Genomic DNA, 18596 nt, shown 5'->3' on the forward strand with positions numbered 1-18596 from the left:
CAAAAAAGGCCATGTCATAAATGAAGATGATACACATTTTTGCGTATCGTAATTTTTATTTTTTTTTAAAAAAAATTATTTATACATTTACTAGTTTTCAAATTAATTTTGCATTTCATGTCTCATAATAGAAAATAAAATACCATATACAAAAAATACAATCCATTGCACAAAAGTTAATGTCATACAAAATACAAAATAAAATACATTGAATAAGAAAGATAATTAATTGCACTAACATGTCAAATACAAATAATCATCCCTAACTATATAACCTAATACTACATTGCTACTAAGGGACATCATCATAACTCACTGAAGGTTTTGGAACAATGTTCTCATCATCAACTCTTACACCAACCTTGCTTTAGTACATCAACTATTGGATCCATGGAAACTAGAAATCAAAATTCAACTTATGAGAGAAATTAAAAAGTAGAAATTGAAGATTAATGATGATCTCTTACCTGTTCTAGCATCCACATAATACTCCCACATCCATTTCATATAACATTTCGTACACAACTTCATTTGACCAACATATGTCCTATATCCAAACAATTACAACTCATTTAGCTACAACCAATAGATATTATCATAATTGCGTAAAGCAAAGGTATTACAACTTGTCCTTGTGGTTTCATTTTATATGCATCCTTAGTCCCTAAGTCATTAAATCATTAAATCTAACTACTCAGTTATTAGTTTTTTTAAACATGACCATTTGGCCCATGGACCAAACTAATAAAAAAAAGCACCATAAGGTCCAAAATGGTGTGTTTTTTACTTGTAAATATACTTCAATATATACATATGCATATGCATATGCATATACATATAGTAAATTACAAATTTGGACCATGTGGTGTGTTTTTTATTAGTTTGGCCCAAGGGCAAAATGGTCATATTTAAAAAAACTAACAGGTGAGTAGTTAGATTTAACAATTCAATGACTCAAGGACCAAGGATGCACATAAAATGAAACCACAAGTACGAGCCATGCAACAAAAATCAAAAATTGGATTCCACCAAACTACAAGGTCCATTTATGTAATTTACTAAGGTAGAAAAGTTTTTTCAATATTTATGGATTTCAAAATTTTTTTCTAGGCAACATATAAAGTAAATCAGTGAATTTATTTATTATATATCTATTTTGCAGGAAAATGAGGTGAGATTCTTGGAAGATAAACCTCATGTTAAGGGCATTATAAACAATGTGTTGTACCAAATAGTAGTTTCTGTTGGAGCAGATAAGAGAATTATCGGGTTTGATTTACACAATGAAAAACCAGATTCTAAGCACCAAATAGAAAGCAAATGCATGAGTGTTGTACCAAATCCATGTGACTTCAACCTTTTCATGGTTGGTACCAGGTAAATTGCAATTGATTCACTTATATGGTAAAAAAGAATCAACCTCTTATTATGTGCTAATATTTTGGCATATTTTAATATACTTACTTGTAGGACTCCACAAAAGCAACTAAGATTGTTTGACATAAGGTTGACATAAGGTTGAAGCATACAGAAATCCATGAATTTGGTTGATGATTCTAGAAGAGATATAATCACACGCATACGGTTGACTCTTGTTTTCAAATAAAAATATTATTTACCATAAGAAAATTTACCTGAGCTGAAAAGAATATAGATTTGATCAAGGAATATTTATCAGCTTCAAAGGACTTCTCATGGGCAAGTATTATCTGGATGAAAAAAAAAACAAGATTAGAAATTTGGGAACTCCTGTTAACAATATGAAACTCCTTACTAAAATATATACCTGCTGAAAGAAAGATCTAGCAGATGACAAAAAGAAACTATGGGAATCAGCAACATATGGAGAACTTAGCCAAAGATTACGAGAAGCCACTCCAAGTTTCAAGCTATATGCATTAAGATCCTTGATGCCAATTGGCAGGGTGGAACACAAGCATTAAAAATGAGGGGGCCAAAACCAAAACTTCAAGAGAAAAACTTATAAACAAATTATTTTTGTTCAAGCTTCAAACAACTAATTATTTTGATTTACATACAAAAGTCATTATTATAACATAAAAAATATACAAAATCTAACAATTAAGATTACATTTAAAAAACAAAAATATCCTATTTCATGTTTGCATTTTGGTAAAATTTTATACCACTCGTTTGTTTTAACAATTCAAACTTGACCAACATTAAAAAATAATAAACCATTGTTCTGCTTTTTATTACGTTTACAGCACCTCGAATGTGCTTTTTCCTTGAAATTATGCAGGTAATTGAGATACTATAGAAAGGAAATGTGATTTGGACATAAAAGAGAGAGAGAGAGAGAGAGAGAGAGAGAGCAATAGTTCCTGAGTTAAATTGGGTACAATAGCAATGAGCATTTCTAGAGCACACTTGAAGATTTCGTATATAATGGCATGATATGAATCTTTAAGCTCATAATTTAGGCCATCTTTGTCCAAGATACAATAGTTGAGAAAACGACAAACAACCGGTTGAAGCACCTGACTGCAACCTTCAATAACGGAAACACCAAGCTGAAAAGATGCATCCTAAAAATGTACGTTGTTGCTTCAGCAGCGATACAATTCAAACCCCAATTATATATTAATAATCATCCAATTATAGTAATAAAAAATACAAACGATGAATGAAAGTGGGTTGTTATTACCTGTTACTTTTCCTCTATTCTCTGCTGGAGGTGCAGATGTTGATGGCCATGACTCAAAATTAGTCTTGAATACAACCGTCTCATAACCTTGAATTAATTGGGTTACAAGGGTTCATTTTGGTCGACCATGAGCAGTGATATACTCCTACAAATGGACCTGAACGGTGAGCATCACTCAAAGGGTAAAAATGTAATTAACCAAATCCTACCTCAGCACATTGCATGGCAGCTTTTCTACCATCTGTTGGGTTAATCGGATTCAAGTCTAGTTTTAGGAAAATTGCCTTTTATTAATTCTCAGTTTTAGATTAGGAGTCAAAGTGTTTTATTTTATCATTTTAGAAGTTTGAGTAGTTTTCAATTTCTTTAGTATAAATAGCTAGGAGAATGTTTCATTCTTGTGTGTTTTTTTAATGAACTTAGAGTAACTTTGTGATCAAGTATCGTCCTCTTTTTTTCCTTTTTTTTGTCCCTGTTTGAGTTCACGGTTTCAACTCACAACAAGTAATTTGTTTATTGTTTTTATTGCACTTACACTTGGTATCAGATCGGTTTCGTTGAAGGGGGTGTGATTCGAGGTTGATTAGAAGCAACCCCGGTTTCTTTTAATCGGGCTTGTGAGAGACTAACTGGAGGCGCGGAGTAAACGAACGGGAAGACGTCAAAGCGGGTGGCTTTGATTAAGTTTGTTTTGCGGGTGACGGAAGACGGTAAAGGTGGTCGTGACCTTGTCTTGTTGTCCGGTGGAAGAGTGCTCTCGGAACAAGCTTGATTAAAGAAGTCAGGGTTAAGGAGAAAAGGATGTCGTTGGTTAAAGAAGGAGGTTCGTTGACATATCAAGTTCCGGTTTTGACACCAACGAATTATCAGGTGTGGGGGGTTAAAGTCAAGTCAATTATGGATGCACATGGCATATGGGAGACGGTCGAACCGAAGAAGTCAGATAAAGCGCCAGATCAAAAGAAGTCAAAACAAGCTTTTTTTTTTGTTTCAAGCGATACCCGAAGACATGGTGTTGCAAATGGCGAGTTACACCGACCCAAAGCAAGTGTGGGATGGGCTAAAAACACGGTATTTGGGAGTGGATCGGGTGAGAACGGCTCGACTTGCAACCTTAAAAAGGGAGCTTGAAAGTTTACGCATGAAAGAGGATGAAACGGTTGATGATTTTGTGACGAAATTATCCGGTTTAGCGTCAAAAGCAAGGAGTCTTGGATATGAGCTTGAAGAAGGTGATTTGGTAAAAAGGTTAATAGATTCGATGCCTAAGTCGTTTCTTCAAATCGTGGCTTCAATAGAGCAATGTTTCGAGTTGGATTCAATGTTATTCGATGAAGCGGTTGGTAGATTGAAAGCATACGAGGAGCGTATAAGAGGAACCGAGAAAGTGGAGGACACTCAAGGTGGGTTGTTGTTGGCTCGTGAGGAAAAATCACATGTTTGTAAGCATTGTGGCAATGGACGTTCAAATCGGGATGACTTTGGACATGGCCGGGGAAGAGGTCGGGGGTCCGGGAGAAGTTGAGATGGTAATGAACGTGTCCGGGATAAAAGTCACGTTAGATGTTACAAATGTGGTGAGCTTGGTCACTATAAAAACGAGTGTCCTAAATGGGAAAAGGAAGAAGCGGGTCTAATCGAAGAGGAACCGACATTGTTTTGAACGAGTGGCTCGTATGTCAAATCCGATTAAGGGGGTGATTGTTGGGTTAATCGGATTCAAGTCTATTTTTAGGAAAGTTGCCTTTTATTAATTCTCAGTTTTAGATTAGGAGTCAAAGTGTTTTATTTTATTATTTTAGAAGTTTGAGTAGTTTTCAATTTCTTTAGTATAAATAGCTAGGAGCATGTTTCGTTCTTGTGTGTTTTTTTAATGAACTTCCAGTAACTTTGTGATCAAGTATCTTCCTCTTTTTTTCCTTTTTTTTGTCCCTGTTTGAGTTCACGGTTTCAACTCACAACAAGTAATTTGTTTATTGTTTTTATTGCACTTACACCATCAACTTGTGTTGCTCTACCAACCCACATAAAAACCTCCGCCCCACAGTCCGTTAGATAACATTTGTCGTTTTCCATGGTCGATTTCGTGAATCCTGTAATTTCATCCTTCACCTCTGATCCACCAATGCTACAAAAAAATAAAAAAATATAGAATTATGTAAAGATAATTTGTCAGATAAAGAATAAAGAAAACCAAAAGGAGATTCGTACTTAAAAAGTTTGCCAGGTGTCTTGTCTAGAACTATATCATCATCACCAAGAACCTTCTTGCCAATAGGAGCAAATCCTCCAAAAATTACCTAGAATTCACCTGAATCACCTTCTGCTTGTAGTTTCCCATCATCTGAAATGATTTATAAAAACAAAAATAAAAAAGGGTGATAAATGTGAATCTAATCATATCATATGCTTTAAATCCCATACCAACAATTGCAACGTTGCATGTTCCCTCATTATAAGTGTCCTTCAAATACTGAATAACCTCTAGAGCTTTAGCTCTTTCTTGAATGTTTGAGTTTGCTCCATTGAATTGAAAGATCTTGTATTTAGTATCCAAGATAAACACATCATCGTGATTCAACAAAGATCGAGAGAATTGAATCTGCTTCACATGAACATTTTTTTCCCGTTGCATATGTACAATCTTGTTTCAAATTCCATTTCTTCAGGTTTCTTGAACCCAGCTGCAACACCACCTTCAAGTAGCACAATACATGGTTTGAAATATGACAAGCATTTATAAGATTCATGACTTTGAATCTCTCTATGTTGCACTGCAAGCCCTCCATGAATCGCATCAAGCTCAACTATTTTTATTGCAGCTGTTCCAGCTTCATCCTAATTATCACATTTAGTCGATTTGAATTGAACTTTTCTTTAAAAAAAATATAAGAAAGTGTTACTTAATTTGGGATATAGGATGTTGTTATACATTGCTTGTATCTTTTCCCAACCAGAAGTGTATGTCGTATCCATAAGCACCTCCTCTCCCATTAGAAGTTTGCAAATGTATGAATGATTAAAACAATAAAATTTTGTAACTGAAATAGAAATTGTGAGAGATTATGAGCAAACCCGCAAGACAATGTATGAATCACCTATGTAGAATCTACCATAATTTGATTTTGGCAAAGGAACTTGTTGAAAGTTTTCAATTCTCCATATTTCAAGCCCTCTAAAAGGTGTTAAGTGAAAAACTAACAATAAATGCAAACAAATCATACATGCATATAATGACTGGATTTCTAGTGTTCTTGAAAGTAGATGATGATTATAAAAGAAATTGATGTTGGGTAAGGATACGGTTTAGAACCAACTCCCTGGAATGCAGGTTCAAGAGCTTTTGCAGTAGCCATGGTGCTTGTAATTTCTTTAAATGATGACAGAAGAAAATACCATCAAATTTCCCACTGTGTAGTCCCTATATGTAAGATTTTGAGAAAGGAAGCATAGATTAGAATAGTCGTCACTAGAATAAAGTAATTATTTGCATTATTTCCCAAACAACTATAATAACTTTATAAAACTAAAAAATTACTCCCAGAAAAAGGAGGCACTTTATTGTCCCTCCATGTTCTTTTATGTGAGGGTTTCAGGGGGTATTTAAATGGCTCTTCTAGTTGTATTTGGTTAAACACTTAAACTCTAGATGTTAACATACAATGAATTATAAGATGAATCTTTTAACAAAAATAAGATTTACTGAAACCAACACCAGTAAAAAAGTAAGATGAACAATTTCATTATATTTGTTCTAAGAGGCAAAAAATCAAACAGTTGGTGTGCACTGAATACCCATTTATTCATATCAATACCTGAAAGGGCAAGCTTAAGTAGAGTATCAAGGTCAATATCAGCTGCTTCTTTGGCATAAAATAGGATAGAGGGATGGGTAAACGGTCTTTTGAGAGGGTCTGTGTCGGCTTTGACAATTAACCTGATTGCTTGCAGTTGTGAAGCGATTGACGTCGCCATTTTTGCTCTTTTGAATACGCTTAAACAGAGATGGTTGGATTCCTAAACTGGTTGTTGTATTGTACCAATGTCTTGGATATGATAAACCCTAAACCCCAGAGTAGAGTGGTTGTTGGGGGCAAGTGCCAAGAAGGGGTTACCAAATTCAAATGAGATGGAGCATGTGTATAAGCCCTTTAGGGTTTACGTTTTCCTATGTGTACCAAATATTTTGCAAGAAAGGCAAGCTGAGTGACCAAAATCCTTAACCTTTATGGACACAGGAGGTTCATCCAAATCCAACGTATTAGCGACCGAAAACGACGGGGAGGAGGAGGAGGAAGGGACAAGGGAAAGCAACCATAGGGACAAGGGAGAGAAAAATGACACATGATAGAAATAGGTGAAGATAATGATATTACGATTTAAGTGAGATATGCGAAGCCATGGGAGATCTCTATGAAATCGCAGGTTGGGTTTTAGGTTAGAGAGAGAGAGAAAGGACGACGAAGAGCCTAGGCTTCTTTCTTGCTAATTGGAAGCGGAGGGGTTTTAATTTTTCACATGGAATAGCGGCCATTTTTGGGGATTTGATTTCCTGCTTAAAACGTGTGTTTCATTAAAAAAAATATAAAGCAACACACTTAGATGACACACATTTTATGATAGATGTCCTCCGTATTTTTTTTCTTGTCTGACACTAATTTCAGGGCGCGCACAAATACATGTCCTCTATCCTTTAAATTTTAGAAGAGATGACATTATTTTTAGGACGCACGCTTTTGCGTATCGTAAATCACTGTGTGTCATTGTTTGCACATCATTAAAGGGTTGTTTTTTAGTAGTGAGTATAACATGTAAAAACGTTTGAGAAATCATTTTGAAGTAGTTTGTTTGGCAAAACAGCTAAAAGTATAGTGAAATCCATTTGTATGCTAGTTATTAATCACATGTGATTGATATAATAACTAGTATGATTCAACTTGTATTCCCCCCCCCCCCCCATAAAAGCATTTAAAAACATTTAAAAGGTTGATTAAGGGGTATAAACTCACCTGATGTGGGTGATTCAAACGGGTACGCATGTAAGGATGAGAAGTTCCTCGAATGAAGTCCTGGGACACAATAAGTCCTAAATGACATATAATGACACATATTGGCATGAATATAGTGTTTATAAGCAACTGTATGAAAGGAAACGCCTTCTGGGACTAGGAAACACTTTGACCAAGTGTTGGAATCACATGTGATTGATCAAAGGAGAGTAGAATGACACTCACATGAGTTTACGGCCATGGGTTTACAGCCCAAGGGAGTTTACGGTCGTAAACTCATGTTCACTCATGTATAAGTGTAAGTTTGAAGGCTAGGGAAGCTTTAGGGACTTTTGCTCTACACTAGTATGAGAAATACCACTTCTAATGAGGCTTTTGATGAGTTTGCGGCCCAAAGGAGTTTACAGCCGTAAACTCATGGCCATTTATGTTTATGAGAGTACTTTAAGGTCCTACAATCATCAAGGAAGGGTTCTAGGTCACAAGCCTTGCATCTAGGAGGGTTGATGGCCAAAATGGCACCCTTTAAGGGCTTACGGCCATGGGAGATGGCTTGGTCGTAAACTCCTTTTTTCCTTGTGTTCGTGATGTTTTCAAGTCTCTATGCATGATTCCTAACTAGATATGAAGTATAGGGAAGAGTACTTACGATCTAGAAGCTTGAAATGGTCGGTTTTGGCCAAGACACTAGTGTGTGTTCTTGGTGAAACTTGAAGATCTAAGAAAAGAACGATTTCTATGGATGGAATCATGTAAGGATACTAGATTAAGAGATGTATCAACAAATCTAGGTAGAATACTTACATCTTTTGGAGATCTTGGAAGAAAGTCTTGATGATACTTGAGAGGATTTGAAGGAAGTCAACCAAGGAAGGAAAGAACGAGAAAAATGGCCAAGTATCATCTATATACACTTGAGTTTATGGCCACATGAGTTTACGGTCGTAAACTCATGGTCTTGTGGCCCTAAACTCATTATGTGGAGGTTATGTTTTGATTTGCTACACTGTGGTTCTAGCAGGTACTTTCTAACACTTATTCCTTAAGTGTATTAGGCTCAAAACTCCTTAGAATGACCTTTAACCAGGATAGATCTCATTTCCAATGAGTCTGAAACTCAGTTGAGTTGATTGACTGGGCTTTAAAAGTAAAAAAGTTTTCGTTTGCCACAGACACTACACGACACTTAGTTAACGAAGAACGTAGATTCGAGCGTGTCACGACGTGGCATTGTATAGACACAATGTGGCAGCCGTTTTAAGCCTAAAATCCTAATCTCGGGGTTGGTGCCCTATACCATCTTGATATTGGGGTATTTCCATTTTTTACCCTGAGTATGAGAATTAATTGCGTTTTAATTAGCCCTGAATATGAGAATTATGGCAAATTGGACCAAAATGACATTAGTATGTTGGGCATACATGCATGTACACTGGGCGTACTATGGTCTTAATGAGTAGGTTAGGTGTACATTTGGTACGTTGGGTGTATGTAGCCAGGGTGCAAACCCTAATTTTTAGGGTTTAGACCCTATGTAAACATCCTTAAGTCCTAGGTCTTCTTTTAATCGTTAGCCTCCAGCCCCAACTTTGACCCTTGCAAACCCTAATTCGTTCTTGAGCATTATTGAGCCATGTATGGGTGTTTTGGTGCTCATAAAGGAAGAAGAATGAAGGGAGAACAACTTAGAATTTTGAAGAAACCTTGGATCTAGAAGCTTTGCACCCTCCTACATCTTTAGAAGGTATAAAGTTCATACCTTGATGCTCATTTGGTTAGATCTAGCTTATGTGGTGTTATTATGTGCTTTTGTCACCAATCAATGTTGTTCTTGAGTATGTCATGCTCTTGATCCAATCAAGATGTCCTTTCAGACGTTTTTGAGCATGTAGTTAGCATAAAAATGTAAACTTGATTGTTAGTGCCCTTCCATTCATGAGTTACAGAGTCTTAATGGGTTAAGTAGTTAGGGTTTTCATTGCTGGGCACTTTTTAGCCATGCAAGACCATATATTTGGAAACTTTATGGTTAAGGACGTTAGTTTAGGGTTAGATCCGGAATTTGACCAAAAGAGCTTAAAGAATAAGCTCTTAATGGAAGGATTGAGTGAAGTTAAGGCAGCATACATTGGGCGTAACCCAGGTACATCGGGCATACTAAGTTAACAAACCCGTTATTTGGTTAACAATCATGTATGTTGGGCATACAAGCTGAGTATGTTAGGCTTACTCAACAGTGTTGACAAATTTTGACTTTTGACTTTTTCGAATTTGACCAGGATTTGACCAAGTTTGAGCTAAGGGTATTTTGAGTTGTATTTGATATTGGTCACTATTTGATGTATAGGTGACGGGTCGAGCTGATATTCGAAGTAGAGACTTATTCAACTATTTTTTTAGAAGGCGAGATGAGTTTTCCTTACTATAACTGTGAGTCGAAGGCACCAAGGTCGGCCCGGTGGATTAGATATCATGTTTTGTGAAGTGTTGTTATGTTGAGATATGTGTTCACTGGTTATGAGATTAGACTGGTAGATCTGTAGGACTACCTGTTTTTGTTGATTATTGTTTGTTATTGTATATGTCGACATGTTATGGTTTGATGGGCTGAGGCGGGTCAGGTGGTGCTGAAGGCCAAGACACCCAAGGTGGCCCAGTTAGATTGAAGGCCTGCAAGGCGGTCCAGTCAGGCTGAAGGCCTATAGAGTGGTCCAGATAGGTTGTAGGGCCTACGAGGTGTTCTAGTCAGGCTAAAGGCTCATATTTTAATGTTGTTGTTTGTTATGTTGTGTGGTGGTACTTTAAGGGAACTCACTAAGCTTTGAATTACGGTTTCAGTTTACTATTTTAGGTACTTTAGAGGATCATGGGAAAGTGAAGGAGTGATCATGCGCATCTTCCTGCTTTTATGACATTGGATCATGGGATACTCTAATTATGATTATACTTTTGAAACAATGGTTTTTTAAACACTTTATGGTTAATGGGTTTCCTCATTTGGCTGCTCCCATCCTCTAAAAAGGAATTCCCATCAAAATCCTAGCCTTTTCTTTGTTTTGAGAGCTTGAACTCCATTTTGTGATGGTTGAAGGAAGAAAGAGCCTTTGGGTGTTTCTTGAAGGAGATTAGATCCGACATCTACATATTAGTTCTACATCTTTGGAGGTATAAAGTTTCTACCTTGATCATTAATTCTCTAGATCTTGTTCTAGGTCATTTTATGAGTTTTTAGCCCCAATTCATCATGTTCTTGGATTTTAGGTGAACTCTAGAACCTTTGAAATGAATTGATAGCTTTTGGACCTTGGTTTTGGTTGTAAAGTTGGTTTGCATGGGTTGTTAAGTGAACCCATGCCTTGATGTTGTCATTAAGAACTAAGGAATGAAGATGTTGACTTAAGATCTTGAGAGGTTTTATACTTGAGAGTTAGAGCTATTTGGGTTGAGGCATAACAAATTAATCAATAAAGTTGTGGATACGTAGTGCCCATGGCGTGACCATCATTTACCATGGCGTGGAGACTAGTGTTTCCACAACCATCTCACTAGACAATTGTCATGGTGTGGCTAATAGCGGTCACGACATAAGGGTTGACCCATTTGCTAACTGATTTGTCTTGGATTGGCCACGACTTGGCCATAAGTGGCCATGACGTGGAGGCCTGTCAAGTTGACCTTAACCATTGAATTTTGACAAAGGTTGACTTTTTGGGCAAAACTAGAGTTTTAAGGGTGTAGGCTGATAGGGTATGAATTTACAGTTGTTAGGTGTTTTGTTGATCCTATCGACCCTGTGTGTGAGAGCTACTGTATTTTAAGTTTCTACCTGCAAAGTGAGTATTCTCACTACTTTACCAGTGTGGTATCCATGTCTGAGACCAGTTATGTCTTATTTTTTGTTTGTTGTTTTGTTAGAATTGCATTATTGATACTTCAGGATTGTTGTTAATCCATATGGCATGTTGTTATCCCACTGGGACTGCGAATAACTCATAGTTGTTTATTGTGTTATATTGTATCGATATTTTGGGAAGGACTCACTAAGGTTTATGCTTATAGTTGTAGATTAAATGTGTTTCAGGTACCTCGGATTATCATGGGAAGACGAAGGTATGACTGTACACTCCGACTAGCAGATCTTTTTATGATTTCCATATTTTGAAACTTTGATTTTGAACGATTGTATTGATACACTTGGTTTGAGAGAGTTTTTTCTAAAACAAAAATGAAAATTTTGTTGTAAATTTTGGGTTGTTACAAGTTGGTAATAGAGCCGTGGTTTGAGAGAATTTGATGAACATTCGTGCGATTCCAGACTCAAACTAAGTATCTTGTAGTTTTATAAACCTTTTTACAAAAGAATGAGTTTTAAAGAAGGGAACGAAGGAAGCAAAGTGTACAGTCAACTAGAGCGTGAGGCAGTGATCTCTTAAAATATCCATAACATTATTATATGTTGTATTGTAGTTGAAGTTATTGAGCTGATAGAAATAATGCTAATTGGTAGGCTAAGGATCCCTCAAGAGTTTTAGAATATGTTTTGTGACATCCCCAAAATCACAGCCAGAAAAGACCGGTTTGTTTATGCTTTGTTTAAAAATCAGAGTTACATTTTAAATGAAAGTGTTGCGGAATTTGTCCCAAAACAAAAATATGATAAAGATTTATCAAAAGCATTTCAATAGAAATGTATTTCATTAAAAGACTCGGGATGTCATGTTGGTACAGATCAAAAGCATAAACAGTACAATATAAGCCTTACTACATTATTTCATATCTACAGGCCTATATTCGTAATCCCTCGTCCAAAACATCACACCTATGCTCATGCGCCACTACCTGTAATACATAAAACTGAGTGGGTCAGGCTTGGGAGCCTGGTGAGCACATAGGGTTTTCAACCCACAATAAATAAGTTTATTAATTTCATCGATCAACAATAACCCGATTACCCGTTCCCGTTATCCTCACTTTACGTCCCTAAACACCTATCATAAGGGACCTAGCCTAAGGATCATCATTGGGACGGACACTACTGCTAAGGGGATTCCTCAGCAATAAATGTCCTAAAGGCAACCATGTGGGGGATGGAGTACACCGGTGAACATATCGTTCACAAACACCTACAGGTTGCGAGCTTGCTAGTGTTCCACTAGACTGTCTAGAAGAGTCCGTGGTCGTCATCCATACTCCGCTAGATGGCAGAATCAACAACATCAACATCGAGGCCTCTCATCATTTTATCACACATCACCTAGTGCATCTACCCATGTTTTACCCCAACATTTTCGTAGATATAAAATACATATACAGTTTAAATCATTGAAAACATGTATAACAACATTCATCTAGCATAGATAGCAAGTATTCAGATAATATGCACACATAGCACGTAATTTATATAAAATACTTCATATCTATGTGTAAGTTGAAAGTAACTATGCACTCACTTGTTAAGGTGATGATTCCAAAATCGGGCAGCGCTTGCTTCTAACGATTCTATTTTCCTTCGACGAAACCTAGCATTATTATCGCTAAATTTTAGTCTAATATTTACCGTGACCAACTATTAGTCTTAGTATTATGATTATTATATAAGCGTTAAACAATATTTTCCAACCACTATGTACAGACAGGGGCCAGACATAAAACACTGGAGGGCAGGACCATTTTGGCATATAGCACTTCTAAAATCCAACAACCCTATGCGGCCCTTTAAACCAGATTCCCCGTACCGCGAGTAGTTAAAAAAAAAAATATTATAACGACACTTATATAAGTTATAATAATAGCTCAAATATTTATTATAAGTTCATAATAAGAATACTAATTTTAAATATAAGCTATATTAAAATAAGGTAAGCATAACTTACTTACAAGGGGGTTTTAGCTAGGAGTCGGGCTCTGCAGGGGCAGAACTTCGTCGCTGAATCTTTCTAAGAAAGATTCGTGCAACGCTTCAGCGCTCACCTTACTATACTAAGCTACAGAAAGAGAAGTCGAATCACGAGGGACCGAAATGCTCGGGGGATAAGGAGAGAAAGATTCTTGAATCAAGAGAATGGTGCAAGAAATATGAGAGCCCAAGGCTCTTATTTATACTAATTGAATTTTCAAAAACTACCCTCCATAATTACTTAATGACCTTTTAGTTATATAAACAACTAAACACCCCTCTATAATAGTATTATAAATGGATTTAATGATACTTGTACTAAACTAATGTCGAAAGAACTCAACATTAGTCTTATAATGACCGCATCGTCGATACCTTTCTAATGATATATACATATGTATATATATGTGTACGTATACATGATTTATACTTTATTTTAATACGTAAATATGCTATTATAATTTGTAACTCGTTCATACGAACTCCGTTTTTGACGTTCTTTATATCCACGCGTAGGTGAAGACGTACTCTACAACTTTCGTTTAGACTCCGTCGGCTAATTTTGACTTTATTTTTAAAGTTATATTTTTAACAAGCCGGGACAGGATTGGTCTGTTTAAAATCTCATAACTTCTTCATACGAAGTCAGATTTGGGCGTTCTTTTTATCGATGTTCTTAGTTTAACATATTCTACGACTTTCGTTTAGATCACTAAGGCTAAATCTCGCTCTATCGTAAATTCACTATTCACGCTTCCCGGTATCGTGCCGGTTCTGTCGTGAAACTTCGACGGGTCATAACTTCTTCGTTATAACTCGGATTTCGGCGTTCCTTATATGCACGGAAACCTTGAGACATATTCTACAACTTTATGTAGAGATATCGGGATTATCTCACACTTTAATTTTGATGCTCATTTTTATTCTTTATTAATTATACATTTATAATTAAATAATAAACACATATAATTCACATAATACTCAAATATTTCATCTTTATTACTTCAAAAAGAGTTACAAGAGTTGACCTAGACTATTACATTGACAAAAATGCTTAGCCCTGAAACCCGGGCGTTACATGTTTTCCTAAAAATATGATGACTTATAGCCTAAAAGATTACTTGTGGGTGCTCTATTAGAGTTGAGGCTGATTGCTAATTAATTTTTGTAAATTGTATGGTTGTACATAGTTAGGATTATATATTCTTAGAATGCTTGGTTTACCCTTACTTTATGTTCCTTGTTTGGTAGTGGATTTTGGGTAGAATCTATTATTCAAATGTCTATTGATTCCAAGTTATGTAAAATCGGTTTACATGGAGCCATTTCCAAGGTTAGCAGAGACTTCTTGCGAAATGGAGTAGTAGCTATGCAGGGACCTATGATGTATATCTCAGGGTTTAGATGTGGCTCTTTGAGCACTTAGATGTATGTGGGCTGATTCTATGAAAGCAGAGTGTTTTAGATTCGGAACCATGATAGGGGATCTAAATCAACTATGGGTAGGTGTGGAAGGTAGTATGGACCCGTACAACTGAAAGCACATGATTTGTATAAGATTTAGAAGGAATCTTGAGGGTACCAGGGGATTTTTTGGACTATATGATTGCTAGTGCTTTTAGTCTGGTTTTAACCTTTTCCCTTGTGTCTTTCAGTATGGTGTACACCCAAGGATCATGCTCCATCGGTTCGGGAGACATGGGATCAGTTATCATGAGATCCACAGGATCATTGTTATGGAGGTGTCCGTTGCAGTTATGGAGGCTGTCCCGGAGGTATTTGGGTCTATCAAGACCATGATGAGCGAGATGTTTGATGAGCGCTACGCCACGGTCACTGAGGTTGCTGCTTTCGTATCCACTGCAGTTGTCGCTGCTGCAAAGTCTCATGGGGGTGATTCGATGAGTATTGGAAGTTCAACAACATGAACCCCCAGAGTTTGATGGAGTCCAAGATCCTATTGCTTCTATGAGGTGGATCATTAATATTAAGGGGTGCTTTTATACCTGCTCATGTACGGATGATTTGTGGGTTCGCTTTATGCTTAACTTACTTCTCTTGGGAGCGAAGCACTGCTGGAAGTTCATGACTGTTGATTTATCACTTGTGGATAAAGCTGTAGTTAACTGGGACCGGTTTGTTGAGACGTTTCAAGAGGATTATGTTCCTTTGGTGGAAAGAGATCGATTGGATCAGGAGTACCTATCGCTCCGGAAGACGATAGAGATGGTGACTGAGATCACTAGGATGTTCCATGAGAGAGTTACAACGACCCCGAGCCTGATCCCTCTCCGACGCCTGATCCGCCCGCTGGTCTCTCTCGCAAGGTCACCATGCTGAAAATATACCACAACCACTATCAGAATACTCATCACTGATACGAGACCAAACACACCCCTTACTAGGTTCCCGGTCTTGTCTTGGCCCTTCCCGAATCAAGTACGGATCCTCTGCTTTCAGTAGTACGGGCCCATACTACCTTCCACATCTATCCGTACTTTCCTCAGGAATTGCTTTGACTCCACCAGGTCCCTTATCCACTACTACTGCTCCCAGCACTATCTCATCCTAGGCTGACCCTAGGGAAACCTCTGACTCAACTCAAACCAGTCCTTAGCTGCTGAAGGTCTCCTTGTGATGCCAATTAGCCATCACCTGGATACCATCACATGCGACGAGGCTCAGATAATCCTTCAAGTAAAAGACTCGTCCCTACAACGGTTAGACTCAAACGAGAGCTGCGCAATAGGACCAAATCCAGCACTCTAAGATTATTCAACCCTGATCGCGTGTGGCGTGTTGTATCCACCTAGTAGCTAACTCCCATCACTCAGAATCCCACAATGCACAAAGCAAGCAGCATTCGAACAAGGGAAAAATCTAACCATAACATACTCAAGCAATCATATCCACATAGCAAGAATCTGAACTAGCATGCAACACAAACTCACAACTCAGGCATAACCTAAACAGGCTATCCTACTACTGTCTACTCAGCACTACTATACAGCTCAAAAGCACAAATAACAGGCACATAAGGCATCATCCCTAGATCCTTAGTCCTATTCTAGCATGCTGTTCTATCAACTGATAATCATAACATAAACTTGTATGGGTATTTTGGGGTACTTACTTGAGCTTGGTTGATTGCATGCACCACACCTCTTTTCTTTTTTCAAAGTTCTTTTCTTTCTGAATTCTTTTTGCTTTTCTAAAACTGTTTTCTTTCTCTAAACTCTCTTTTTACAAAACTATCTTTTCCCTTTTGAAAACTTTTTATCCGACCCCTCAGTTTGAGTTCAGGCACACCCGAGAGTATGCCCGAATCCCTCAAACCAAGGCTCTGATACCAACTTGTAACATCCCAAAATTTAAGACCAAATTTCTTTTTTAATAAAACATTACTTTAAACAAAGACATCATTCCCAGGCTGACTAATCTATGGTGTGTGCCATGTGATCACCCCGAGCTCCTCCCTCCGCTACCGGAAGTACCTGAAAACAAAACTGAAAACCGTAAGCACGAAGCTTAGTGAGTTCCCCACCTTACCACATACCATGCAAAACCATATACTTCACATACTTGGCCACGCCCGCTATCCTGGGCCTCGCCTGCTACAACGGCCCCGCCGCTCCAGGCCCCGCCTGGCTTCGAGCCCCGCTTGGATACAGATTTGTTTCACTTAGGCCTCGCCTGTCATAGGGCCTCGGCCACTAACATATAATAGCACATAAACGTATCACATAACTTTACATAAACTAAACAATACTAACAACTCTTGCTCTAAGGCCTCGCTTATCTCTGGGCCCCGCCCGTGTCCTGCCACTGATGACTCGTGGAACCTCGTCCATACTCCTGCTGATAGTGAGATACGGGCCCAGCCCACCCTCACTCCTTTCCTAACTCGGGCCTCGCCCCTGCTCCGCTGCTACTGAGATGTGGAACACCATCCACACTCTGCTATTGGTGAGATGCGGGACCTCGCCCACACTCACCTCCCTACCAGGCACATACAAGTATCACACAGACAACAAGTATAAACTATCACATAACCGCTCCTTGGGCACCCGCCCTCTATCATTGGACCTCGTCCGAATATCATACTAACATACTGTGCCTAGGGCTAACCCCCGGGTCTTCTACTCATAACTACATGGGCCGGCATTGTGGCTGTAGACCCATTCATACAAAGGGAAACTCACCTGATACTGCTGAACTGCTGTTGCTAACCCCTTTGACCGCTACCTGACCACTGACTCCGAACTGCTGCTCCGCTAGCTCCCCGAGCTACCAATATCAACATAACACTTAGTCTAACTGACCTTCAAAGGTCACCCAAGTCAACTTTGGTCAAAGTCAACCTTCCAGGTCAACCCTACTCGTCGAGTCACCCTACTGACTCGCCGAGTTCATAAGTCCAGAGTCCTTCCACTCGCGACTGTACTCGCCGAGTCAGCCCCTGACTCGTCGAGTCTACTGATTCCCGATTCCTGTCCTGTCCAACTCACTGAGTCCTGACTCGACTCGCTGACTCGAGGCTTAACTCGAAGGGTTTGGGACCACGCGACCTGACTCGCCGAGTCTAAGAACAGACTCGCCGAGCACACATCAATCTTCATCCAACTCGCCGAGTTGTTCATCCAACTCGCCGAGTTCATGCCTATCTTCATCCGACTCGACGAGCTGTTCATCCCACTCGTCGAGTTCCTCCTCATCTTCAAGCTACTCGCCGAGTCCACTCGAAGGACTCGCCGAGTCCAATAAGATCCACTTACATGCAGAGGACTTCCGAGTCATGCATGAACTCCAAACTATAGATCTACCCTTCCCAAGCCTATTCCCCACGTAAAGTTGCAAACTTTACGTGTAGAGAGGGAGATCTAGGCAAAATGCACCAATAACTAGGGTTTAAGACCAAGAGGCTCCAAAATCCACCCAATGGCTGATACTTTACGGGATTCTAAACCAACACAAGCATGGATCCGAGGTAGCAACCTCAGATCTGGACCTCAAGCTTGAAATT

General features: G+C 38.4%; 1 long non-coding RNA gene and 1 pseudogene across 2 annotated transcripts; both read right to left on the reverse strand.

The window, feature by feature from the left end:
- Nucleotides 1-344: 344 nt before the first annotated feature.
- LOC145095965 (villin-3-like) lies at nucleotides 345-6024 on the reverse strand (annotated as a pseudogene).
- Nucleotides 6025-12452: 6428 nt separating this feature from the next.
- On the reverse strand, nucleotides 12453-13716 carry LOC145094780 (uncharacterized). 2 transcript variants are annotated; one of them, XR_013703552.1, is made up of 3 exons: nucleotides 13555-13716; nucleotides 13128-13196; nucleotides 12453-12516 (listed from the first exon to the last, which is right to left on the reverse strand). It is a non-coding gene; the product is annotated as an uncharacterized LOC145094780 (long non-coding RNA). The 2 variants fall into 2 exon arrangements; XR_013703553.1 differs by having other exon boundaries at nucleotides 13551-13716.
- Between the last annotated feature and the right edge of the window lie 4880 nt (nucleotides 13717-18596).

This window comes from Lactuca serriola, chromosome 3 (genome assembly GCF_051521515.1).
Source record: "Lactuca serriola cultivar US96UC23 chromosome 3, Lser_US96UC23_V15, whole genome shotgun sequence".
Taxonomy (NCBI): domain Eukaryota; kingdom Viridiplantae; phylum Streptophyta; class Magnoliopsida; order Asterales; family Asteraceae; genus Lactuca; species Lactuca serriola.